Source organism: Anopheles coustani (genome assembly GCF_943734705.1).
Source record: "Anopheles coustani chromosome X unlocalized genomic scaffold, idAnoCousDA_361_x.2 X_unloc_1, whole genome shotgun sequence".
In the NCBI taxonomy this organism is placed as follows: Eukaryota; Metazoa; Arthropoda; class Insecta; order Diptera; family Culicidae; genus Anopheles; species Anopheles coustani.
Window position 1 is genome coordinate 5,096 of NW_026525048.1, and position 24,876 is coordinate 29,971.

Sequence of the window (24,876 nt, forward strand, 5' to 3'; positions counted from 1 at the left end):
TCCAGCTCGATACACGAAAGCAATGAAATAAACTGTCAAATTTTATTTCATTGCAGTGAAATATTGCATCCGTCTATCCGCAGCTTAAACCTTGCCTAAGGAAATTCTTCATCGTAGACATCCCGGGGTGGCTTCGATGCGCTAGACTCAATGCCCTTTTTCGCAAAGCTGCAGGCAGTATCAACTTTTCCTGCTTCATTACCACCCCTCCTTGGACGTACATTTCACTCTGAAAAGGTTGAAACCTTAAAATTTCTTCCGGCCACCTCTGTTTCTTATCCACCCATTTTAAAGTTTCCTGAACCTCTGCATCTTTTTGTTGTTCGATCTGTACTTCCTTCGAGGTCACTGCAACTAGCTCTTCACTGATACTATTCACCTCGACGTACAGCGCACACAGCTCGTGCCTCTCCTTCGCACAACCAAACTGTGGGTCATCGCGCTTCCCCCCAATCCTGGAAGCCACGTCCGCAATATTCTCCTTCCCTGACACGTGTTCGAAATCATAGTCAAAATGATCCATTCTTAAGAACCTACCTTCGACCCTAGACATAATGCATTTCCCAATGTCTTTGCGCTGTTTCCCTTTTAGCATAAACATCAATGCCTCGCTGTCTGACCTCAGTATAAACTTTCTGCCAACCAGATAGTATGCAAACTTCTCCATGGCCCATATTATCGCCAACGCCTCACGATGTAGTTGCGGGTATCTGCATTCCACTTCAGTTAGGCTTTTTGAGGCACGTGCTATAATTCTTCTCTCTCCTGACTCTAACCCTTCTTGTGTAGCACCGCACCCAATCCCCAAGGTGACGCATCCGTGTAAAGAATCATCTTGTCTTTTGCGTTAAAATATCCTCTCTTTATAAGATAGTTTTCTGCTGCCAACTTTAGCTCTTCAAACGCTTCCTGGTGAATCTTTCTCCATTCAAACTTCGTCTTGCCTGACAACAAGTCCCTCAGTGGCTTTGTTTTATGAGAGAAACCTTTTATAAACGGACTTATAAACGTTACCATCCCCAGAAAACTTCTAAGTTCCAAAACATCCTTCGGCCTCTCAAACCTCAAGATATCCGATATCTTCTTCTCTGTAGGAAGTATGCCGCTGCCATCTATCTTAAAACCCAAAAATTTTACTTCCTATTGATAGTATAGAGATTTCTCTTCATTAATTGTTAGATTATTCGCCTTAATGACCTTTACCACCTCCTCCACTAAACATCTCAACTCCGGTGTAGTCCCTGCGTAAACTAGAATATCATCTAAGTATATTACCACATTCTTGCAACTCACAAACAACCTCTCCATGACGCCCTGAAACAATTCCGGAGCACAAGATAACCCAAACGGTAACCTCTTAAACCGCATCAATCCGTTGGCTGTCATAAACGTAGTCAAGTGACGCACTTCCTCGTGAAGCTCCACGTGAAAATTTATATCCAATTTAGAGAAAAACAATCTTCCTCCATTATCTGATATGTCTGCCCATATCTTTTCGAGGGCGGGCATTGGATAAGGTTCTCGAGTAATTGCCTTATTTACCTCGAGATAATCGATGACCATTCAAACACAAACAACCTCTCCATGACGCCCTGAAACAATTCCGGAGCACAAGATAACCCAAACGGTAACCTCTTAAAACGTATCAACCCATTGGCTGTCATAAACGTAGTCAAGTGACGCACTTCCTCGTGAAGCTCTACGTGAAAATTTATATCCAATTTAGAGAAAAACAATCTTCCTCCATTATCTGATATGTCTGCCCATATCTTTTCGAGGGCGGGCATTGGATAAGGTTCTCGAGTAATTGCCTTATTTACCTCGCGATAATCGATGACCATTCGAAAATCCTTTTGTCTCTTTGGAACCAACACGATAAGCGATATAAACGTTATGTGATCATCTACCCCGTCAGCTCTCTCAATTATTCCCTTTCTCTCCATTTCCGCCAGTCTTTCGTTGATTGCTTTCTCAAACGCTATTGGAACGTTGTATCTTATAATTCGCTTTGGCATTATGGAGTTGTCCACCCTGATTCTAGCCGGCTCACCCCGAATCTTTGGAAAATCGGGACAACGTTGCGTCGAACATAGCCCGGATCTACCGTTCATGGCTCCCTGTTGGTAATACGATTCGATATGCCTTCCGTCTAACATAACGTTCCCGATTTCTACCTGTTGTACATCCCTACCTATACGGATTAGACTCATCTGACTTGCTGTTTGAAAACCTAGTAACGATAGCTCCGTACCGTTCACCACAAAAAACTTGGCCAGCTGCCTGACTTGATTAGAATCCTTGATTTCCACGTATGCCTTAAATGAGCACAGCACATCTAAAGGTTTGTGATTGGCATAACCTCTTAGGGTTTCCTCGGGGTACATAATTACATCCTGGACAACAGAACTACAGCCTTTTTTAATTCTGTGCCATCCGCTGGTAGTGATCGTATTCACCGTTGCCCCCGAATCCACCAGAAAATCAAATTCAGCTGATCCTACCATGCAACGTATTATTCGCGGATCCTTCTCAACATCGGTGGAGAATGGTCTTCCAGCAATTAACTAAAAATAAAAAATAAATATATAGCATATACAACAAAAAAAAAGAAGAAAGATGGAAAAACAAAACTCTTATTTTATCTTTTTGGCTTCTAAAAACATACAGTGAAAATAAAGATTTGGACTTCGTTATTGTTCTTTTGGTTGATACGAGGGCTGACAATAAAGTAAGGTCTCCAATTTTTTTTTTTCGTAGAAAATGACATTTATTTACAAAAAGCGATACATCATTGGAAAGGCCAAGGTCTTGGCTACTTTTCTACATAATCGCCATTTTTTTCCAACACCTTGCGCATCCGCACGATGAACTTTTCTATGCCGGCAGAATACCACTCTCCGTCCGCCTCGCGCAGCCAGGTGTTGACTTCTTTCTGAACCACCGCGTCACTTTCAAACTTCTTCCCTCCGAGATGTTTTTTCAGGGCGGGGAACATGTGGTAGTCACTTGGGGCCACGTCGGGACTATAGGGAGGGTGATCGATGATGTCCCAGCCAAATTTCTTGAGCAGGTCAAGGGTAACGTTGGCTGTGTGCGGGCGCGCGTTGTCGTGGTGAAATTTCACTCCTTTGCTCAGCACTTTGTGATACTGCAAGTTGTTCACAAGTATATGACGGATTGTTTCGCTGCTACACACTCCTCCAAGCTTCTCTTCCAAGTCCCTAATTGTCGCACGGTGGTTTTTGAGCATTTCTGCCTCCACTGCTTGAACAATCGCATCCGAGACCGACGGTCGGCCACTTCTCTCCTCGTCGTGAACATTAGTGCGCCCGGAATTGAACTCGCGGCTCCACTTATGCACGTTTTTTTGTGTCCATACACTTTTCCCCGTAAACTTCAACTAGTTGACGATGGATTTCAATAGGTGTCACCTTTTTCGCACTCAAAAAACGTATTACAGAACGTAATTCGCACTTGGACGCTGACGCGAGGGGTACCTCCATCGTTGACGGCTGCTCAGCCAAGACTGCGCGGTCGGGGAAGCCTCACCCAGCAGCAAAGTGGTAGTGGGGGAACCAAGGAACACGGCGGTGTTGCCAGATTTCGCCTAGCGCGTGATCCGGCGAAGTTGCAGCGTTGGAGACCTTACTTTATTGTCAGCCCTCGTATTTCGCTGGATCAACAAAAACTACAACGAATCAGTTGCTACCTGGTTGATTTTTCCAGCCTATCGTCTGATTTTCCGGAGATCCTCTTTTCTCGGGCTTGGGTGCGATGAATAGCAAAACTCGGCGTAGTAACCAACCTTTCTGCATTTAAAACAAGTCACCCGAAACGCCCGGCACTGCCCTAGTTCATGTCGGCGACCGTAGTTTCGGCAGTTTACCTCCTCGGTTTCCAGCGAAATTCGAGTCGGTTTTGTCTGCAGTTGGACGATATGGTGCATACCTGTTCCCTCGGAATGGTTTTTTTTAATGCACCACGTTGACTGGCTTCCAATCTAACTCCCGTGATGGATCCTTTGATGCCTCCATGGCGCTTCGCTGCCCTAAGGGTCCAACAGCTGCTTCATCTGCTTCCTTTCTGATAAAATCGAGATGTTTCCCATGGCTGATAATCTTCTCGACGTTGTTCTCGAACATATCAGACATTTCATAGAGCTTTCCGGCGATTTCCGGAGCGGAGCGTCTCAACAATGCTTGTACAAGTTCTTCTTTGTATTGCTCCAGTCCGAAACCACATAACTGGGATTGGGACTCCAAACGCAAAACCCAGTCCATAAACGGCTCATCCGGCTTCATTTTCAATTCGCAGAATTTAATGCGCTCTTTGGTGGTGTCGCACATTTCACAGAAATATTTGTCCAAAGATGATATCGTTAGCTTGTAAACGTTCTCCGTGCCACTTTCCATCGACGTCAAGCATCGCTTCTCTTGCATTTCAATAATGCTAAGAAGGTACCTTCCCGCGAAAATCTTCAGTCCCGTCAGCCTAGTAACTGCATCCACCGGAGATTTGCATGACACAATTCGTTCGAATTGGTCCCGGAAACGAAACCACTCCGCTTTACGCTTGTTAGTGGGCAACGATTCGTCGAACTGGCGCAGCGGCCACGACCCTGACAACCACTCCGCCTTCGTCTTTCTGCTCCTTTTGTCTCCACCACGTGGTTTCGCCTTAAGCTGAGGTTTAGGTTCAATCGTGCCGGTTGCTCCCCCCCGAAACGCAATCTTTCTCCGGGTGATACCCGGTGACGGGAGTATCGTCGTCCGACTCGTCTGACACGTCACTTTCACGCCAGAATCCACTCATTTCGGCACACTTTCGACCAAAAACTATCTTCTTAACACTCGACGATTCCTAAACCTGCACAAGTCCGCACCTCACAATGGCGTTGTACCGAATGATTTCCACTTCTTCAGTGGCCGTTTGCCGGCCTATGCGAAATGACACCCATACTATCCCCCCTATAGCCAAAAACAAAAGAAAACGCCACCACTCTCATGTGACCCCTGATTTTACGATACAATTTACTTACAGTACAATTTCTCTCATTAGGGTTAGTAGTCCTACACTACGACAGCCTCAGTTCGCACAGGATGGCAATATATATGTGGTTCACTACTCTCTCTTGCGTGTTTGGAGACAAACTATAGCACAACAAGGTACTGTTAAAAAAATTAGAAACGTTATCCCTCTCTTGCGTACTCCACTTACGTATACCTAGGAACTTCGATTCCAGTATCCCTCGCAGGATCTGTCGAGTCACACCGAGATCTATAAGGTGTAGACGGTCGCCTACCACAACATCTTCGATAATATTAAAATTACCGAGATCTTCTAGTGGGGACCGGAACTCCTTATGATGCTCCAAGCACGATCGAGCACGAAAATCAGCATCCGTCCGCGGAGCAGCACCTACATCTGAAAAAATAACTTTATGGTGCTCGCGAGAATACTCACCAACGCACATACACTTCGTGCATCCGTGCCTGTGGTCCATTAACCGATCGAACTCCTCGTCCGCTTCCCGGACAAGATCGTCCATGAGCTGACGCAGCCGACGGCTCGTTGAAGGTTCAACTTTTTCTCCTGCAAGTTTCCGTTTCGACGCCATGTTGCTGTTGACAAACAACAAGCAGAAACATTGAAATCCAAAATACCTTCACGCGGTAGAAACAACACTTTACAGTTTTCCACTATGTGTGATAACTTACCAGTAAAGTAGTGAGCTTCACTACTTACTGTCAGCAAGAGAAAGCTGACAGTACTGGGCTTAAGGGGGTTGGAATGTGGGGAAACGGGGCAATGTTGCATGTCACCGTCAGTTGGGTAGGGTCTGAAGACCGCCGCACTACACTTTTCACGCGATGCTACACATTTCTGCCGGTCGGGCTTTTAAGATCTGATTGCACCGATAAAATGTTCTCGATAGCCGGGGACATTTTTTTGTTTTTATTTATTTTTGCAATTTGTGGACTGGTCCAGAAGCAGACGAGCCGAATGGATACGGTAAAAGGTGCTGCTTGTATAGATTACTCGGACAATTTGAATCGGTCCGGATTCTGGGAGTTCGACGTTGTGCTAGTTGCGGATGGTGCCCCATTGGCTCCGAGGGCAGCTGCTGCGGCTCGTTGCCGTCGAGTACGTGCGGCATTTTTGGCCAACCGAATCGCACGCTGTTCCGGAGTTTCCTTAGCTCGTGCTATACGCATCCGTTCCGCATGCTTCGCTGATCTGGTGTTTCTATGTCCCTCGTTTTTTGCCAGCCGTAGTGCACGCTGTTCCGGCGTTTCAATTGCCCTTCGCACCCGTTCCCGGGCGGCGCTTTGGGCCCGCCTTATGCTCTTCTCTACCTCACTCTCGTTTTGTCGGCGCTTCCAATTGCGTTCCGCGTTTTCCACTGACCGGCCCCTATACGCGTCGGTAATATTGAACGCTGAATTTCGCTCCATCCTGGAATCTTCTGATTCGGAGGCTTCCAAAGATAACTTGTCAAAAGAGTCCTCCAACGTCTACATCATCTCAGACATTACCCAGGAGTACATATTTAAAATGATATTGAACAAAAAAAAATGAAAGTAAATGTTCGAAAGGATTTAAGTAGAGTTGTGTAAATCTGATTCAGATTCATGAATCTGAATGAATCTCTGCCTTATAAGGGATGCATGAATCTTTCGTCGAGAGATTCATGAATCTCAAAGACAACCCATTTTTGATTGGTGACTTTTCATCAGTTGGTGTGAGGGACCCTCTTTTTTTTGGAAATTATAAAATTTAGCAAAGTGCGCTTCAAGTTGTACAATCTCATGTTGCACGCAATCTCAAGTTGCATGCAAGTGTGCTATGCAACCACTAACCTGCTGTTGGAATTGGAAAAACTATCGAAACTAACAATCCCGCAACAGAATAACTGAATTAGCGTCTTCATGATCGGTCCTAATGAGCTTGGTTCTCGGTTTGAAGTCAATAACTTGCCACGAATGTTTAGTAATTTCAGTTTGTCCACAAATATGAAGCATGAACAAAAATATCGAAGCGTCTCAACAATGCTTGTACAAGTTCTTCTTTGTATTGCTCCACTCCAAAACCACATAACTGGGATTTGGACTCCAAACGCAAAACCCAGTCCATAAACGCCTCATCCGGCTTCATTTTCAATTCGCGGAATTTAATGCGCTCTTTGGTGGTGTCGCACATTTCACAGAAATATTTGTCCAAAGCTGATATCGTTAGCTTGTAAACGTTCTCCGTGCCACTTTCCATCGACGTCAAGCATCGCTTCTCTTGCATTTCAATAATGCTAAGAAGGTACCTTCCCGCGAAAATCTTCAGTCCCGTCAGCCTAGTAACTGCATCCACCGGAGATTTGCATGACACAATTCGTTCGAATTGGTCCCGGAAACGAAACCACTCCGCTTTACGCTTGTTAGTGGGCAACGATTCGTCGAACTGGCGCAGCGGCCACGACCCTGACAACCACTCCGCCTTCGTCTTTCTGCTCCTTTTGTCTCCACCACGTGGTTTCGCCTTAAGCTGAGGTTTAGGTTCAATCGTGCCGGTTGCTCCCCCCCGAAACGCAATCTTTCTCCGGGTGATACCCGGTGACGGGAGTATCGTCGTCCGACTCGTCTGACACGTCACTTTCACGCCAGAATCCACTCATTTCGGCACACTTTCGACCAAAAACTATCTTCTTAACACTCGACGATTCCTAAACCTGCACAAGTCCGCACCTCACAATGGCGTTGTACCGAATGATTTCCACTTCTTCAGTGGCCGTTTGCCGGCCTATGCGAAATGACACCCATACTATCCCCCCTATAGCCAAAAACAAAAGAAAACGCCACCACTCTCATGTGACCCCTGATTTTACGATACAATTTACTTACAGTACAATTTCTCTCATTAGGGTTAGTAGTCCTACACTACGACAGCCTCAGTTCGCACAGGATGGCAATATATATGTGGTTCACTACTCTTTCTTGCGTGTTTGGAGACAAACTATAGCACAACAAGGTACTGTTAAAAAAATTAGAAACGTTATCCCTCTCTTGCGTACTCCACTTACGTATACCTAGGAACTTCGATTCCAGTATCCCTCGCAGGATCTGTCGAGTCACACCGAGATCTATAAGGTGTAGACGGTCGCCTACCACAACATCTTCGATAATATTAAAATTACCGAGATCTTCTAGTGGGGACCGGAACTCCTTATGATGCTCCAAGCACGATAGAGCACGAAAATCAGCATCCGTCCGCGGAGCAGCACCTACATCTGAAAAAATAACTTTATGGTGCTCGCGAGAATACTCACCAACGCACGTACACTTCGTGCATCCGTACCTGTGGTCCATTAACCGATCGAACTCCTCGTCCGCTTCCCGGACAAGATCGTCCATGAGCTGACGCAGCCGACGGCTCATTGAAGGATCAACTTTTTCTCCTGTAAGTTTCCGTTTCGACGCCATGTTGCTGTTGACAAACAACAAGCAGAAACATTGAAATCCAAAATACCTTCACGCGGTAGAAACAACACTTTACAGTTTTCCACCATGTGTGATAACTTACCAGTAAAGTAGTGAGCTTCACTACTTACTGTCAGCAAGAGAAAGCTGACAGTACTGGGCTTAAGGGGGTTGGAATGTGGGGAAACGGGGCAATGTTGCATGTCACCGTCAGTTGGGTAGGGACTGAAGACCGCCGCACTACACTTTTCACGCGATGCTACACATTTCTGCCGGTCGGGCTTTTAAGATCTGATTGCACCGATAAAATGTTCTCGATAGCCGGGGACATTTTTTTGTTTGTATTTATTTTTGCAATTTGTGGACTGGTCTCCAGAAGCAGACGAGCCGAATGGATACGGTAAAAGGTGCTGCTTGTATAGATTACTCGGACAATTTGAATCGGTCCGGATTCTGGGAGTTCGACGTTGTGCTAGTTGCGGATGGTGCCCCATTGGCTCCGAGGGCAGCTGCTGCGGCTCGTTGCCGTCGAGTACGTGCGGCATTTTTGGCCAACCGAATCGCACGCTGTTCCGGAGTTTCCTTAGCTCGTGCTATACGCATCCGTTCCGCATGCTTCGCTGATCTGGTGTTTCTATGTCCCTCGTTCTTTGCCAGCCGTAGTGCACGCTGTTCCGGCGTTTCAATTGCCCTTCGCACCCGTTCCCGGGCGGCGCTTTGGGCCCGCCTTATGCTCTTCTCTACCTCACTCTCGTTTTGTCGGCGCTTGCAATTGCGTTCCGCGTTTTCCGCTAACCGGCCCCTATACGCGTCGGTAATATTGAACGCTGAATTTCGCTCCATCCTGGAATCTTCTGATTCGGAGGCTTCCAAAGATAACTTGTCAAAAGAGTCCTCCAACGTCTACATCATCTCAGACATTACCCAGGAGTACATATTTAAAATGATATTGAACAAAAAAAATGAAAGTAAATGTTCGAAAGGATTTAAGTAGAGTTGTGTAAATCTGATTCAGATTCATGAATCTGAATGAATCTCTGCCTTATAAGGGATGCATGAATCTCTCGTCGACAGATTCATGAATCTCAAAGACAACCCATTTTTGATTGGTGACTTTTCATCAGTTGGTGTGAGGGACCCTCTTTTTTTTGGAAATTATAAAATTTAGCAAAGTGCGCTTCAAGTTGTACAATCTCATGTTGCACGCAATCTCAAGTTGCATGCAAGTGTGCTATGCAACCACTAACCTGCTGTTGGAATTGGAAAAACTATCGAAACTAACAATCCCGCAACAGAATAACTGAATTAGCGTCTTCATGATCGGTCCTAATGAGCTTGGTTCTCGGTTTGAAGTCAATAACTTGCCACGAATGTTTAGTATTTTCAGTTTGTCCACAAATATGAAGCATGAACAAAAATATCGAAGCGTTATTACTTTTGACTAACAGTACCGACAGTTACATAGCATTGATTGCTATAGCAACCTGCTTGATTTGGGAAAGAGTAAAGATACTTGAGTTAACAAACGACTTTTCATGTTGAAATTGTGTTTTGAAGCAATTTAAAATTTTCGCGCGGCACCGGGCCTGGGCCTTATGAAATACGTTCAATAGAGTCAAGTAAAAAAAAAACATACAGAAGTATTTAATTGATCCACATTTCTTAACAATAAATATATCAAAGCTTCCTTAGATTAATATGAAGTCGTACAATACCGATTTAAATGGCTCGACAAGTGACTTGGACTACAAGTGAACAAGTGATAACTGGAATTATAATAAAATTCCACCTCCTGTAAGATAGCTTTCACATAAAAAAAAATATGCATAGTTGCCCGTGTAACCAACGCAATTTCTTCTTCTTAGCTACTGAGCAAAATTTATTTCATTTTGGGTAGTTCACTATACGGGACATACTCCGTTAGCGATGTCTATTATCTTCGAATACTAAAAGATATCCTTGCGCGGATAGTTCTCGCGTATTTTCTTATATTAATTGTGGAATAAATATAATGAGCGTTGCGAGCCATGATCCTTGATCATAGCCCATGGTTCTTGTCTTAAGAAGTGTAGTGTTAAAACTTCCTCCCCCATCGCCAGGATTCTTCCTCGACTGACCGCCGCCGTCGCTCGCTCTGCCTCGACTGCCCACTCCATGGTCCACTGACACAGCAGCTTGGAGCAGATGGTCTTGGCCGCCTCGACTGCCCGCTCCCAAGCTTCCGGGCTGTGCAGCAGATACTCGTGAAAGTTGTCGGCGAAACGAGGGCACCGGAATAACGCGTGCTCAGCCGACTGGTCCTCGCCTGAGCAGTCCGGGCAGCCCGGGGATCGCGTGAACTTTTTGGCCGCAAGGTACTGCCGGAAAAATCCGAGCCCCGTCAGCACCTGCGAAAGGTAGAAGTCTACCCGTCCATGTTTCCGGACCACCCAGTGCTCCACGTCCGGGATGACGCGGTGGGTCCATCGGACGAATCTGCTTCCTCGGTCCGGGTCCTGGGCGAGGTCGTCTCAGGTTTGCTGCCATCTCCGGAACGTCTCGGCCCGCTCCTGCTTCCGGATCCCCGCGGGGGCTTCGGTGGCTGCTTGGCGACGGTCGTGGCAACGGTGGTCCTCACGTATTAGCTCCACAATCGGCGGCAGCGAGTGCGCGGACGTCGCGACGCTGGCAAGGGTGCGGCGACGAACGCTGGGCGACCCCCCGTGGTTTTTCAGCAGGTGGTCGTTTGAACGTGGTTGGGATGACGTAGAAATAGCTTCGAAGCACCTTAAAAGTTGTTTAAACATGGTTGGGATGACGTAGAAATAGCTTCGAAGCACCTTAAAAGTTGTTTAAACATGGTTGGGATGACGTAGAAATAGCTTCGAAGCACCTTAAATGTCGTTTGAACGTCAGAAAAGGACTGAAAAGAAAAGTAACGTTCGGTGTACGAGTAACAAAACAAAAATATAACTGACGAATTGATCGCTGCGTTTTTGCGCTCCTCCCCTTTCTGTTCCCAAGCCACTTTCCAACCCTAACAATTTTTTGATGCGAATCCCAGGGCACGGCTGATCTTAGTTGCTTTATCGGTGACCGCCCTGACATGAAAATTCCATGACAGGTGGTCCTCGACTTGTATCGGATGTGGGTACTCTGCTGCTCACCATTACCAGGTCCGTCTTGTGCAGCGCCAGGGACAGCTGGTGTTGTTGCACCCACCGCTGCACTGCAAGAACGGACTGGGTGGCCAGTAACGAAGCCTCCCGTGGAGTACGGCCGCGGACGGTCAGGACAAGGTCATCTGCAAACCCGACGAGCTCCACCCCGGGAGGCAGCCGCGACTTGACACCGTCGTACATTACGTTCCAAAGGGTCGGACCGAGGATGGACTCTTGTGGAACGCCAGCTGCGCTGGAAGTAGTCCCCGATTATCGTACGCAGCTGCCCGGGGACTCCCCTCTCACTCAACAACAGCTTCTCAATCCTGGGTGTTGGCAACTGCCTTACCTTGACGATCATTAACTTCACTATCAACTCGGTGTATCATAACTGATAAATACTCCAGAGCGTGGTTGGAACGAGGCTGACTTTATTTCAAAGATAAGCTTAGAGTATAATACATTATAAGCTTACACCGTTTTCGAGCCCAGGTTAGCATCGTTCAACTGCTTCTGTATCACCATTCAACCGCCCGCTAGGCGATTTCGAGCAAATCGTCCTAAAAAACCGTCCTACGTGACACAAACATCGAGCAGTTTTGTATGGTGGGTGGGACGAAGTAGGACGATTGCTCGAAAAACGTCCTACATTTGTTTCATCCCCATGAACAGAAAGTCGAGCGGCCAGGCAGAATGGCTCCTAACGACTTTCACCTTAACTTCGCGAAAACTTAAAGGATTGCAACTAGCGGACTTAGACCTCAAATGAAACGCGACACGCGAGTTGATCTTACTCCTGGCACCTCCAGGTCAAAATTGCGAACCCTTATTCAACAGTTGATTGTTCTTATATACTAAAGCCATCCCTGTTGTCCCTTCAGCTCTCCGCCCCCTCCCCCTGGTCATCATCGCACCTGAGCCTCCACTTTGCCGCCTCGTCATCCGCTTTCCACAACGGAAACATTCCTCGGTTTCCGCGATGTTTTGTCATCAGCTGTGCTTGGGTTGAACAACATCTTAACTTCCGCGATCAACAATTCTTCTTCCGTTGTACTCAAACGTAATCAGGTCAACTCGTAACCAGGCCGAGCTCGTTGTCATTGTTATGCGATCCTACCGATCGGTGCTTGCGTGTCGTAGGTGCGACGCTGCATTCTGCTGACTCGGACCCTGGCTGTGTTCTGCTGACGCGATGTTTGTGCTTTCGCCGCGCGCGTTCGCGATGTGTCCGCAACTGCTACGCTGTGTATGAGTTCTTTCTGCTGACGTCGATGCTTGTTGGCGATCTTGGCTGGCGGTTGTTGGCTTAAGGTGGGAGACGGTTGGGGCTAGCTATTGGACAAGCTGGGTCGCTTCATTCCCCCACACTTATTCGAGCTCAAGGATCTATCTAGAAGAGAAAGATCTGAGCTAGCTGCACGGCGGTGCCTAGCGACAGGGTGGGAGACTGCATGCCCAGACTGTGGGTCGCTGCATCATCTCTTAAAGTAAACAATTTTGGCAGAATCGGGATTGCGAAGACCCAAAGATTCGATCCCTACACAGATACCAAAGAATCGAGTCCCAACTATACGGATTTTCCGAAAAAAAAAATTGATTCTATTGGGTTTTGAATCAGATTTGCTTTGTTTTGGACTTGATTTGATTCGATTCTGGCTTTGATCCTAATTTATTTGAATTTGATGTGAGTCGAATTAGTCTCGTTACACGTCGGTCTAGAGACAATGTGATTGATTTCAGTTAACTCTGTTTCTTGGATTAGGATACGGATTTGCGGATTCGGTTTACCCACCACTACTTTTTCAGATTGTTTTTATTTTTCCCCTGTCGAACAAAGTTTGGCAGCGCTCTGTGAGCTACCGAACAAGACAAACACGACAAACACGACAAAAAAAAAACGATCAAATCCATGTGCTCTGTCAACCTGCATCGAACATGTCAGACAAACCCGACACAGAACAAAACAGTTTGATTTTGTCGTGCAGGGCTGTATCCCACTGTGAAACTGTTATACCTTGTGTATTCTGCTACCTTGCTGCTTGGATGAGTGACAGTTCTTCACGACAATTCGCAGAGCACCTTTCCGACAGTGTTGTGTTTGTCTGGTTTGTTGGACTGTTCACAGAGCGCTGCCTTTCTCCAACAAAGCTGTGTTTCAAGTATTCTCTTCAAAAAAACGTTTGTTTTGCGGTGTGTTTTGGTACTGCGTCGGGGAAGAGTAATTTCGCCACTAAAAATCACTACTTAACTAAGACAATACATAGGATAACGCGCCCGAATTCGTCGTTAAAACGTACCATTAGAACGCGCCATTGTTTTTCTTTTTCTTCTTCTGGCCGAGCAAAGCTTATTAGGCACTTTCGATTAGCAACTGTCAAGTACGGTACAATCAGTCAAAATCCACCAAATGTGCGACATTCGTTTCGAAAAAACACGCAAAACATGTAACAACGTTGTACCATAAGTATTCAGCCCGTCATATTTGTGTCGTTCAGGTATAAACGGTAGAAACTATCAATATCAGTGTCCAAAAACAAGCATAATTATCTTAAAAGTTCTAAACTCTTCTAGAAGTACCGGCTTTCCTTTGTTACCACGTATTTGTCAGCGTTTCTATGCGTATCGCACAATATTCAAACAAAATGCCGCCTAAGCAATTCAGTAAACCACCACATTTTGCAAATGGCCTATCAAAATTGAAACAATCATTCAAAGCCAAAGTAAAGACCTCGAAGGTACAAGAAAGCGATAACACTAAAACATCCCCTGCTATAGCGCTGAAGAAAAACGCCAATAACGAACATGTGGATAAAGGCAAGAGTAATTTGAACAATTTCAAAGAATTGACATACCAAAAACCTACCACTTCTGTCGTAGCAAAGAAAAGGAAGAACCCTCCCGATAGCAAAACTACAAATGGTACCACTAATGGAAAACAAAAGGGGGCGAACTCGGAGTCCATGGTTCCCTCAAAGAAGCTTCGAACAACCAATGCGGAATCTGAGTCGAACGGAAGAAATGTATACAACCGAAGAAGAATCCCAGGTGGAAGAAACATCTGAAGATAGCGATGAGGAGGAAGAGGAGGACAATGATGAAGAAGAACCGATGCCGATTGATGCCTTGATAGAACACTACGGGAAAATGCGTGATGTTAAGAAAAAACAACACCTCAAGGCAACAGCAGAAAAGAAATCACCAACGGCTGGAAAAATGCTTCTATTTTTTCAGTTCGGCAGGATGGATTGAGGAGGACAATGACCCAGGTCTGCAGTACGAATCTCTTGCAGAACGTAGGTTCTTTCCAGGGTTTGTCTTTTACAAAGAATACGTTGTTTGCCGTAGCGCTTTTATTCACACACTGAGAGAGTTAATTTCGGGCGCGCTCGCCTTTATGCAATATGTCGCAATGACAGCCAACGTCTACTTATCCCATATAGCAAACTGCTAGTGTCAACACCTCTAATAGGGATGGTCGCCATTGAAAGGTAATGTGACTATCAATGGAAAAGATTGCGCAACCAGTGCGATCAAAAAGCATAATACTTACGGTAATGAGCAGCAGGGTTATGATGAAGACACGGATGAGTTCTCCGGTTCTGATGGCTTGGACGACGAATTTGATATCGACTAGGTAAAACGGCCCGGTTACACGGGCCCGTGTACAGTCTATTGGGGGTTCAATAATTTAAATATAATAAATTGCAAATTTTGGAAATCTTTGCTAGGTTGGTACCACGACTATTGTTTCGTTGTGCTCATGGCTAGCCGTGTCGAGAATTCAGTACTGCTACAGTAAATATGATGGATGTAAACATATCTCCTTCATTAGACACGCAACATACATGATGTAGTAAGTTTTATCGGCTGACCACCGATCTATAATATACCGAAAACTCTCTTCGGAGAGAAGCCTTGTCCCACTTGGGGATGTCGTTCCATATAAAAAAATATCTTTAAAAAATATCAGTAATGCCCTCTGAAATTATATTTTGTTGGCCTATCAGGCGGACTTGCGACCTAGGGATAGAAATTTTACCGTAGCCAACAAAACTATTGATGTTTGCATGTTTATCAGTTTTTGTATGCGCTACACGATCAACTACTGCCCTGTTCTAACTTCAAAGTGACTGAAATATATCGTGTGTGATAGAGTTATCCAGAAATTTTAAAAGAAAACTACGAAGGATTCGATGTTAAGTTGCAACATCCAACATCCAACAAAATCTATCAAGAGCTTCAAAATATTGAATCTTTGAGCTTGATTGACACTTCTCAAAAACCTTCTGAATCGGAAAAGGGAACGATTTAGCCACTTTTCATTCGAACATTTGCTTCTGCTTCTGTCGCACTTTACGGATTTGTAGCACTGTTTGTGGTCGGAACAGTTTCTGATTAAAGCTTCAATTTTTCGCCATAATTGACAGGAAACTTAAATCCTGTCTGCTAAAGTTGGTTGCAACGAAATACATCGAGCTGATACACTCTGGGATAAAGAAGGTAGTTTCATCAAACGCGATCGCTTTATTGCAGGGGTCGGCAAAGACCGGCCCGCGGGCCAAATCCGGCAAACACACTGATTTTATCCGGCCCGTAAGGAAATGTTAGTGTTTCATACAAAAACTCACCTATATTGGGTTTGTTCGTTGTCAAGATGTCAGGTTTGTTGTTCCCAAATATGGAAATTTTTAAATTAAAACAGTCTCATGAGTCTCGTAAAAATTTGAATGCAAAAACTCGTTTACTTATAAGACTCACAATATTGAAAACTTGTGGTAAGATATTTTGAAATAATTTGAGTAGCAAATGAATTTCAATTACAACTAAAAAAATTAGTTAACAGCACAACTTTTCAAAATTTATTTGTTAATATATAAAAATTCAACGATGAGAAGTATGGAAAAGTGTTAGAAAGTTTGATGTTAAAAATTCTTTTATTAGTTTATCTAACACCACTTTTTAAAGTAACTTTACTATTTAGAAAGAAACTCTATTCAAAAGAGTTTAGTTTGAATATATTAGATCATCATTTAAGGTATCTGGCCCGCGAATTCGGTACATTTTTAATCATCTGGCCCTTTTTTGGGCCCATCAATGCTTGATGAACTTATCAAAAGAAAGTTGATAGTCTTCTTGAAGTTTTATTAAAAATCATTGTAATTAGTCCAGTGTTGCAATGCATACATTGTTCGAGGATGTTGGGAAAATAGAAGTAAGTTTCATTGGAACCTTACTTAAAGGCTGTTATTAACATTGTACATAGCAGATAGAAAGTTTTCGTCATTACACTGTCCATGTTTGAAATACTGCCTAAATGTATTCGCGTAGGATAAAAGCGTTTCTCAGAACGGTGCATTCATTCAGAGATTACATTGTGGAGATGAGAAGACCTACGGGTTTTAGGTTTTTAAACTCTGGTCGAATGGATAGTAACATATGCTTTTTTTGACATATTGACCTGTGGGAAAAAATCTATGTCTATTATATTGCCCATGGAAGTTAGGGGTATCATGTTGGGATTGTGTTTTGGCCCTGCAGTAAACATGTTGAATGTAGGTTTTTTGCTTATTTTACATGTGTATATCACATTCAATTGATCAGCTTGCATTTTGAAAGATATGATTTCAAATATGGTTGTAGATCTGGGCAAATGAATACAGTTTTTAATAACCGTGGCTGGTGTCGTGTTATTGCTGTTCTTTAAGTCATGAATTGAAGAGGTGAAAGAGGCCACCCGGCTCAAAGCCTCTATAATACATGTAAAGTATAAAAGTGTAAGAAGGAGGAATAACGAGAGGGGAGTTTTTACTGTAGTTTCTTCTTTATTTCCACTTGTTCTAGTTCCGAGCGCGACTGTCACTGAGCTTGGTTCGATTACGACTGGCTGACCGTTTACCGCAGACCCGCCTTATATTCCCAAACTTAGTTCCGTTGTTCTGGGTCTCTATTCACTCTCACATTCGGCCTTTCCTGACCGACATCGATCCTCGATGTTCACCCAATCTTGGATAATTCTTCAATCCTCTAATTCCTCGTCAGATGACTCTATATCCCTATTCTTTACATACCTCCACAACTTAATATTATCGTCGCTTGTCGACGTGACAAAAGGCCCTTCACAATCTGCTGCCTTTCGCACTTTATATCGGCCGTTTCTGTTCACCTTCGTAATTTCATAAGGCCCTAAAAATTCACTGGCCAACTTTTTTCCAGCCACAAATTGCGTTCTCCGTATAGCTACCAAATCTCCGGTTACATAACCCGATTCTGGTTTCCTTTTTTTATCGAATTCTCTTTTTTGAGCTAGCTGCGCTTCTTCAATAGCCTTTCTTGCATTGTACCGCATTTCCTGTCTATCTCGCTCAAATTCCTCATATATCTCCTGCTGCAATATTTCTCCCAGCGTATCATCAGTTAGATTCTTCATTCGCACGCCAAACATTAACTCAAAAGGTGATTTACCAGTAGTTGCATGCCCGTGTGCGTTAATCGCCCTCTGAACCCTTGGGACCTCCTTAAACCACTTGCAGGGATTCTCGGCAGACAACTTGGATAACATGTTGAGCAACGTACGATTAACTCGCTCCGCTTGTCCGTTACCCCTAGGCACCCCTGTTGTGCAAACGACGTGTTCGATCCCGTTGGTGTTCATATACTCCGCAAACGAATTTGCCGTGAATGCCGCTCCTCGATCCGTCACCACTCGTCCTGGGTTCCCGAATACAGACGACCATTCTTCTATCTTCCGCAGCGTCTCCTCCGCACTCGTAGTTTTAGTCGGGTACAGCCAGACAAATTTGCTGAATCCGTCCACCATCGTTAGTATGTACCGGTATTGCTTCGACGTTGCGTCCATTGGGCCGACGTGGTCGATGTGTAACGTGTGCAGCGGTTTGTCGCCCTTCTCTATAGGATGAAGATACCCTTCCTTCAGACCCAATTTTTTATTGTACAATATGCACTTCACACAATTTCCGATGACTTGTTTCACTTTCATTTCAACCTGAGGAATCCAATTCTTCTGTGTCAACGTATGGATTGTTTTCTGACTACCGAAATGTCCGTTGTTATGCACCTCTTGAATAAGCTGCTTTTGCATACTTCGCGGAGCCACTATCAAATCTTGTCCATCCTTCAAATAATATAGTATGCCACCTTTCAAGTGGTATGCTCCATAAGGTTCTTTTCGTAGGATCTCACAAATTGCTTTCACCATTTCATCTTTCTGTTGACTGTTCTTGATGCGCGCCGTAACTTCTGACGTCACTACCATTACACGATATGGGTATCTACTGAGGCAATCCACGTGTCGAAGCCTCGATCCCGGTCGATGTTCCACTTCAAACGTAAAATCCTGCAGGTACATTACCCACGGTAACACTTCGCTAGGTACCTCAGCCTTTTTCAATGTCTGTTTAAACGCATTACAATCAGTCACCAGCTTAAAAGGTACACCCAGAAGATATCTTCTAAACTGCTTTGTTGCCAGGAACACAGCTTTCGCTTCTAGAACATAGCTATGTTTTCTTTCCTCTGCGGCCGTCGTTTTTTTACTCCAAAACGCTACCGGATGCAGTTTTCCTTCAAAACGTTGGAGTAACACCGCACCATATCCCTCCTTCGACGCGTCGGTATGCAATTCTGTCTCTGCTTCACGGTCGTACAACCGTAACACTGGTTCACTCGCAAGTATCTCCTTCAACTGGTTAAAGGCTAGCAGCTCTTGACTTCCCACCACGAACTCCGTATCCTTACGTAGAAGATTGGTGAGGGGGCGAGCGATATGAGCGTAGTTTTTCACGAATTTTCTGAAAAACCCGGTGAGCCCAAGAAAAGCCTGCACAGCCTTCACATTCTTCGGTACACTGAACTTGGTCACAGCATTGATCTTCTCGGCGCTTGGCGAAATCATGCCAATTTCTACATAGTGGCCAAGGAAATGGACTGAGGACTGCATAAACTTGCATTTTTTCCATTTCACCGCGAGTCCATGTTCTGCAGCCGTCATGAGCACTTGTTCCGTTTTCCACAGACACTCCGCCGCCGTTTTTGCGTAAACGATCAAATCGTCCATGTACACTTCTAACACGCCTTCGTTGATAAGGTTCAAAAACACGTGGTTGACGAAGCGCATGAACACCGCAGGAGAGTTACACAACCCAAACGGTGCTCTATTAAATTCGTAAAACCCCTTTTTCGTCACAAAAGCGGTGTATTTCTTACTCGCCTCGTCGACCGGCACATGGAAAAATCCATTTTCTAAATCCATCACCGAGAACCACTTTGCACTCTGAAGCTTCTCCAGCACCTCGTCGATCCGCGGAATTGGAAATCCGTCTTTGAGTATCATCGAGTTCAGTTTCCTGAAATCGACGCATACACGATTGCTGCCGTCTTTCTTCTTCACCACGACCACCCGGCTGGCGAAATCAGACGTCGAAGCTTGCACAATCCCTTTTGATAGCCATTCGTCCACCTGCTCGTTAACGGTTTTTTCTTCCGGTTACGCAAGTCGCCCCGGTGTATGTCGAAAAGGAACAATGCTTTCGTTTGGGACTATTCTCAATTTCACTGGACCGTCCTCCAATTTTGGTTCGCACCATGCTTCGTTGTATTTACTAACGACACTATCGATTGCCTCCTGGAATTTGGGTGGTACTACTATTTTGTCCGGCTCGCAAATAAACACGTCACCGCTAAACACACATTCTTCCTCCTTGTTCTTACCACTTGGGCGCACTTTTATGCCGTCTTTCGTCACCGTCGCTTCCATATCTTTCAAAGCCTCTCTTCCGATGACTGCCTCGTAACACATGCTTCCAGTAGGAACAACATAGAACTGTATTTCCTTGTACTCATTTTGGTCGATCGTCACTGTCGTCACTATTGTTCCCAACGCCGCAGTTCTTGTGCCGCCGAATCCGTTGAGGGTCATTGTTGTCGGAGTAACGCTTGGGAATCGTATGGCCTGTTGCGCTTCTTCGGACAAAAGATTGTATTGGCTGCCCGTATCGAAAAGGGTGTTTAGCTCTTTCGTTCCGATTCTCATGGTGATCGTTCCCCCTTTGTCGCCGCTGACTAAATTGGTGTTCCCGGAAAAACTCGGTCTGTCTTTGCATTCGCGTGCTCGGTGACCTGGTCTGCCGCAGCCAAAACAAACCGGTCCTGCTACTTTGTTAGGGCACTCTTTGGCAAAATGTCCCATTTTCCCGCAGGTACGGCATTTTACGCTGGCCGCTGTTATTTGTTTGGGATTGTTGCCATCCGTAATCTTTGTGATTACTGGTCGCTTCTGACGTTGTTCGCGAATTTGGGCGACCAATTTTTCGTATCCCTTCATTTGACCTTTCAATTCTTTAATTGTTTTCGCAGCGATCAGGCAGGCTTTGTTCAAGGGATCGTCGTCTATCCCTTTCACTATGTACTCGCAAAGGGATTCTTCTTCCACGTGTCCCTTTTTCCCAATTGCACACATCGCGTAAATGTATTCCGTAAATGTTTCTTCTGTCTTCTTCTTCCGGTGTCGTAACGATTCGTGGACACTTGCGCTCGACACTTTTTCCTCGAATTCTTCCACTAGCGCACACTTTAGCTCCTTCCACGACGACACTTCGGGAATGCTTTTTACAAAAGCCTTGGCTGCGCCCTGCAGCACACGTTTAGCGTAAATGAGCTTGTGGAGTTCATGCCACTTGAAAAGTTGGCTACTCGTCTCGAACTCAACCACCCATGCACACACATCTTCGGCTCCGGAGAACGTAGGCAAATAATCTTGCACATCCTTAAAGTGAATGGACACACTCTGGACCTCGTGATTCACGTTCTCTCGTGACGATACACTGTCCCTTTCTATGGCGTCCGCATAGTCATCCACCCCCGTGATGTCTTGACTTCCACCTTCCCGATGCGCCATTATTCTACCAGCCAATTCCTCCTTCGTGCCGTCTGTGTTGAGTCCCAAGGTCTCACACCTTTTCACCAAGCCGATACGGGTAAATTGTTCCACTAATTCTTCTACACTTGCCATTGCGCAAAATCAAAAAGCACAATTCGCAAAACTCGAGCGTGCAATGTTGAAGCGCAATCCCACTTCTGACACCAAATGTAAAGTATAAAAGTGTAAGAGGGAGGAATAACGAGAGGGGAGTTTTTACTGTAGTTTCTTCTTTATTTCCACTTGTTCTAGTTCCGAGCGCGACTGTCACTGAGCTTGGTTCGATTACGACTGGCTGACCGTTTACCGCAGACCCGCCTTATATTCCCAAACTTAGTTCCGTTGTTCTGGGTCTCTATTCACTCTCACATACATATATACTACTACTACTTGAAGTCATGAAATGTTCGCTTCCATCTACTTATTCCATTAAGGTGTATTGATAATAATAGTAAAATAAAAATATCGGAGTAGCGTTTAGCATGTTTTCTTTAAACAAATAGGTTTTGCATGTGTCCCTTTTTCAAGTAGGAACTTTATCCGTAACCATGATTTTCTTTTGCGAATCCTTCCATTCAAAAGTATGCGCGAATGGATACGTACATTTGTTTTTCTTGACAAATTAGAGTCGCTATCAATTACTGTACCAGTCAGTGTGTAGCTCAGGCGCACAGTACTGATTTACATATGCACACTCTGTCATACCGCAAGCGGCATGCCTTCGAAACTTTACGCTACGGTACATCTAGGGAGCATCAAGTAGTGCTTGCAAACCATTATCTAAGAGCGTCGCATTGTACTCATCTTCCGATTAGTGCGAAGCGCAAGTTGCACACCTCTGGTCTGCATTCTCTCACTCTTTCATATCGTGAGCGGCATTGCACTGAGAGAGCACAGCGATGCAATGCAGTGAAGTGAGCAAGGAGGCTGCGAGAACTGCAGAATCCGTATCTCTGATTTACACTACCGCGCTCTTTCTCACCGGCACGTGTTCCCCTGCGCATGCTGCCTCATTCTTGCGGCAGTCGTTCCGGCCTTAGCGTTACGCGTTAGTTTCCACGGAAGAATGTTTATATATAGATGATAGTGAAATGTGGACCGATGCGTCGGAAAATTCGGAGGATTCGGAAGAATCGGAGGATAGTGGCCTAACGTACCTGCGCCAACCGTACGACAGCGATAGCTACGACGAGGATTATGATCCGTCGGATTCAGACCTGTTGGATTCCGCCTACGAAGAGGACGGCCCGGACTATGTATACATACCGCGAGGGATGGCACACATCTACGATATCGACGACGATACCGTCTCGTTCGGCGAGGGCATGTCGCAAATAATTGAAATTCCGAACAACGACGATGTGGAGTGGGCCAAAAAATCAGCCAACACTGATCCATCGTCGGACACGGACATATCGCCATTAGTTCCGATTTACGACGTGCACGGCGAATTCATAGACAGCCCGGAGAAACTGCCAAAGGAAACTCCTGAACAGCAGGAGGCTATGGAATCTCCTGAATAGGAGGTCATGGAAACTCCTGAACAGGAGGCTATGGAAACTCCTGAACAGGAGGCTAAGGAAACGGTTCCGATCGAAGCGGGCGTGAAAATCAACGGCAAGCAGAAGGAGAATGAGGATGACTCGTCATCATACACCGACGAGGAAGTTGAGAGAGAGGTGGAAGAGGATGTGAAGGATTGTGCAGACCCGGATGTGGATGAGCCAGAGCATGCGAAATTTTATCGCTTCTACAATGCCATTGACAAGCGGATGACGCTCGCGGTTTTGAAGAATTACATTTACTTCTACGGATACTTGGCCGTGCAGGCACTGTTCGGTCAGGTAGAAATAATGGGCTACCGGTTGGAAACGGCCGAGGCAAGAACGGTCACTGCCGCGCGTGGCTACAATGCGGTCAGTCTCATTCCATTGCCATCGCCGGAATCGTTAAATAAGGCCGCGTTCAAGAATGTCCTGCAGAAGTTAAGACCCCATTTCATCGATATCGACATGGACGGCAACATTCGATCCATCGGAATCGGTGCTCGTGTTGCTGCAAGCAGAGCCGGACGGAAGCACCTCGCTGCCTGTGATTTGTAACTACCTCGACGATTTCAATCTATTCCCGACCCCGATCTCGCTCGGCGTCCAATCGCCCTTCAGCCAAACGCAGCAGCTCTTGGAGGTGGAATTGCTACCTCCCGACGTTACAAAGGTTCGCTCCGTTCCGCTCTTCCAGAAGAATTCGATCTGGGACAAGGTGCAGCTTCGCAAGTCCAGCCGATTGATGGTGATCGGAGGCAAAGATGCCGGCAAATCGACCCTCTGTCAGTTCCCAACCAACCGGCACATCCGAGAGTTCGGACGTATCGTGTTGCTCGACCTGGACATCGGGCAGCCGTTTGTTCACCTGCCGGAAACGCTCAGTGTGAGTGTGCTGACGGATCCGATCCTTGGGGTGGGATACTTTGCAAAAGCTGAACCGCCTTCGCAATGCCTACTGTTCGGAAGCGTCAACGTTGTATCCTCCCCAGTGTTGTACATTAAAAATGTGCAACAATTGGTAGAGCACTGCGAGGCAAATGCCGAACTGAAGGACGTACCGTGGATCGTCAACACGATGGGATACACTACCGGATTCGGCGAAGAACTGATGGCGGCCCTCATCCATCTGGTGCAGCCCACGGAGCTGATACAGCTTCGAATTCCGCGCTCGGTGAAAGTGTCCAATAACTACGAACACGTGCATACGGACGTTCAGGCTTACAAGTTAAACATTTTGTTCGACGAAATTGCTGCGCATCTGCGAAAGGGGTATCAGTTGCAGTACCGGTTTCGTAAAATCAGTGTTAAGTATGAGCGGCCTGCAGCTGCATTGACTAGCGTCAAACGTCGAACGCTGTCCGTCATGACCAAGGTGATTGGAATTTTGAACGATGAAACGGAATGGTTTACCGACGTTAAACCTGTCTGGTTCTAGACTTTTTTACCTTGAGATTCCTGGCGGTGCCTGGTACTAATATACATTCCTTTTTTCCAGTGCGTCTCTTGACGACATACAAGTCCTAGTAATGCGAGACGAGTGCATGGCGCCCGCGAAAGGAATTTTACCAAATACCCTCAACGCCATGATGGTATACCTCTGCGAACCGATGGTCAATGGTCAGCAGTATATTTGCCTCGGCGTAGGTGAGTTTCATTTGCCAGTGTTAAAGACTATCGTCTTTAACGGGCTTTACGTAAACCGAGAATAGAAATTATCCAGCTTTTCTTCAATTCGGCCGCCGAATCTTTCACTTCCGTGGCTTTCCTTGCGTCGGCCATTTCGATAT

General features: G+C 45.6%; 1 pseudogene; it reads left to right on the forward strand.

The window, feature by feature from the left end:
- Positions 1-14,599: 14,599 nt before the first annotated feature.
- LOC131269821 (polynucleotide 5'-hydroxyl-kinase NOL9-like) lies at positions 14,600-24,427 on the forward strand (annotated as a pseudogene).
- Positions 24,428-24,876: the final 449 nt, after the last annotated feature.